The sequence below is a fragment of the Trachypithecus francoisi genome, unplaced genomic scaffold (genome assembly GCF_009764315.1).
Source record: "Trachypithecus francoisi isolate TF-2019V2 unplaced genomic scaffold, Tfra_2.0 Lachesis_group4, whole genome shotgun sequence".
Classification (NCBI taxonomy): domain Eukaryota; kingdom Metazoa; phylum Chordata; class Mammalia; order Primates; family Cercopithecidae; genus Trachypithecus; species Trachypithecus francoisi.
The window spans coordinates 34,612,167-34,615,474 of NW_022681469.1; the positions used below are offsets into that span (position 1 = coordinate 34,612,167).

Sequence of the window (3,308 nt, forward strand, 5' to 3'; positions counted from 1 at the left end):
GTGAAAAGCCTGAACAGTGAAAAGTGCTTGGCTTGAAAAGCCAAGCAACAAGTTAAATCCTCAGACCAGACTGAGAACTTGTCTTCCTGTTTGGGATGCTCTCTTCTGATTGGTCCTCACCCTTCGCCTATTTTACATATAACTACTCTTTCCTAACTGATTTTTCTACACTGTTGTGCCCACCTTGGAGTGATGTCTTTGCTTTAACTTTTTTTGCATACTCCCAAACCAATCAGCACACACTCCCCATTCTCAGTCCATAAAAGGCCCCAGACCCAGCTACACAGCGGGAACTTTTCCTACCTTTGGGTAGGGGAACTATTCCACTCCCCGTCTCCTCTCTGCTGAAAGCCATTTTTTATCGCTCAGTAAGATTCTTCTCTGCCCTCCTCACCCTTCAATGTCTTGCATATCCTCATTCTTCCTGGGCGTGGTACGAGAACTTGGGAGCCACCGAACGCAGTATAACAGGTGAGCTGGGGCATGGTAGCACGGCCCAGCTAGACCCAAGTGGGGCATCACTGGTTGGGACTCCCCGGCTTGCAAAGTGACTGAGAAGAAAAATCCTACATCACTGGGAGTCATGTCAGTGCAATCAGGACACATCTTGTATAAAGGGAGAGAAAACCCAGACCAGATTATACGAAGATGGGAACTACTTACTGAAGAAATGTTGAGAGGTACGGGGGGAATGAATTTGTACAGAGCATTAAGACTTCGATAAATTTAGAAAATAGAAAAAGGTGAATCTTCAAGGGATTTTATTTATTCTGTGTTCTTCTTATATCTTTCTGTTTACGACCCGATATATTTTCGCTGAACTCACCTAACATCCAAATGCATCATATATTATAAAGTCTTATGCAGGTGTTTTAAATTTTCTATGATTATGACTTTAACTTTTTTCTTGAAGCCATCTTATACCATTTTGTTATTTACATTTAGTAATTTAACTAAATCATTAGTAATCAAGTTAACTCTTTTTCAGTTACTTTTTCCTTCTTCTCTCCGTTTTTGCCTCACTCTCTTCCTCTTCTCCTTCCTCCCTCCCTTTCTCCTCTTCCTTCTTCTCTTCCTCCCTCCCTTTCTCCTCCTCCTTCTTCTCTTCCTTTCTCTTTGTCCTTCTTACCTCTATTCCTTCCTTTTTTGGACAAATGTCCTCTTGAATGAGTGGATTAAGCTGAATATCCATACCCGTCTGAGGCCTCTCTAAAACTTTTGTAGCATATGTATCACACAAGTTATAACTTTTAAAAATAGTGTTTCTGAGAGTTTTTGAATTCAACACTATTTTTGTGGAATATATAAACTGTGGAAATCATTATAATTTCTTAGTCTTATCTAAATAGCATTAGTGAAAAGGACACTTTTGATTACTTTTACTTTTGTGTACTCTTTCAAAATGCTGCTTGGATGAAGCTTTAGAACACACAAATCAGGGCTAAGACAGGGCCAGTCTTGCAGTTGAACACAGGAACTTTGAAGTAAGAAGCCCAAGGTGTGAATTCCTGCTTCATCTTGCATAGCTTGTGTAACCTTTGGTAGATTAGTTAACTTCTCTAATATCCTGGTTTTTCATCTATAAAGTGAGATAATAGCAGCTCCTACTTAGTAAGATTATTATCAGGGTTAAATGACGTTAGTAAATATTTGTGCAGGGTGCCTAGCATGTAACAATGTATCAAACATTTATAGCTGTACTTTGTAGTTATATTGTATAACCTATAAATTCTTTCCCTTTTCTTTTTTTGCTACTTTTGTCTTTTTCCTTAGTTGCTAATGACAACAACAACAACAACAACAAAAATAAGACAGTTCCTGTATTCCCATATATTGAAAGAAAGACAGTAGGAGTAAATAACCTGTGAGGCCTATTGAAATCTTTGAAAACTTTGGTGTTCTTTTTGATGACATCTAAATACTACAGATGAAAATACAAGAGAGCTGCAAAGAAATGAACTCTATATAGAGGATTTAGAAATCACCAAATATCACCAGAATGGATCCATAAAGAAACACACATGGGAGTAAAATTGATAATGGTTTTAGGAGATATTATTACAAGGAAAACCAATTTAAAACACACAAAAAAACTGAAAAAAATGATGGCGTGAGTATGTACACACATGCATATTTGTGGGAAAAGGAAAAATAAGAATGTGCGGAAAGAAGTAAAGAAGCAAAGAGCAATGGCTATTTAACAATTCCATATGAACCATTTTTTGCATTTATATTTATGGCCCGTATAACCTTATATACTTATAAAAATTTTCTTTATGTAATTCTTTTTTTAGAAGTTTATAGCACCTGCATATTGGCCTGAATTTATATTTAAAATTGTCTTAGTCTCACAAACTCTACCCTGATATTGTCATCATTACAAATGTCTAACTCGCCCCTATCACAGTCACTTCCATGAGCCGTTCTGGCATCCTTGCTGTTCTAAGGATCTATTTTACTTGATAGAACATCTATGCCTTTGCTAAAAGAAGTATTTTTACCTAGAAGGCATTCCCTCCACCTAATATTTATATGTAGAAGATCTATGTCTTCTCTAGAGTATCTTTGTTTTTTACGAAAAATCATATTTGTGCATTTTACTTGCCAGAATCTGTTAATTATGTTTTCTGTTGTTTATGCTTATCTACTTCCTTTAATTGGATTTGAGACTTTGCAAGGTAAAGAATCTTATTTTCTGCATCAGTTGTCTCTTCTAAAGTAATTAAAAGAGAAGTGGCTCAGTAAATTGTTGATTGACCAACATTTCCTACTTCCCCATGTCCCCACATTTAGTCCTATTTTCTTTAGTCATTTACATGTACAGTAATTGTTTTTCATTCATGCAGTAATTTACCAACATGAAAATGTGATCAATGCAACTCAAGTTTACAATATTTTGTTTAGATTTCTTGAATCCTTTTAGAAAGGCTTTTTTTTTTTTTTGCATTTTGCCATGCTTACGTATGTGACCTCTCTATGAACATAAAAGAAAATGTTTCTTTTTCATCCACAAAGGCATCCTTTCACTCATCTAATTAGGTCCTCTTGATTATCCTCTGAGAACTTTTGTTCATGTCAGGAATTAAAGAATATTTTGTTCTCATTTATCCTACCAGGTTCTTCTTCATTAGTTTAATTTTAGATGCGTTCTTGCAGCGAAGCTCTTTGATCTTTAGTCATGCTTTATTAAATCTCTCTACTGAAATGCACAATCCCTTCAACTTACATCATGGTATGTATGTTTCAAGATCCATTTCATATGGTACTTATTTCGTGACATAATTCATAATTCTCTTCTCTCTGGTCTT

General features: G+C 35.7%; 1 long non-coding RNA gene across 1 annotated transcript; it reads left to right on the plus strand.

Annotated features, from left to right (window-relative positions):
• The first annotated feature begins 213 nt into the window (after positions 1–213).
• On the plus strand, positions 214–2,282 carry LOC117073048. Its single transcript, XR_004433081.1, has 2 exons — positions 214–680; positions 1,774–2,282. It is a non-coding gene; the product is annotated as an uncharacterized LOC117073048 (long non-coding RNA).
• The last annotated feature ends 1,026 nt before the right edge of the window (positions 2,283–3,308 follow it).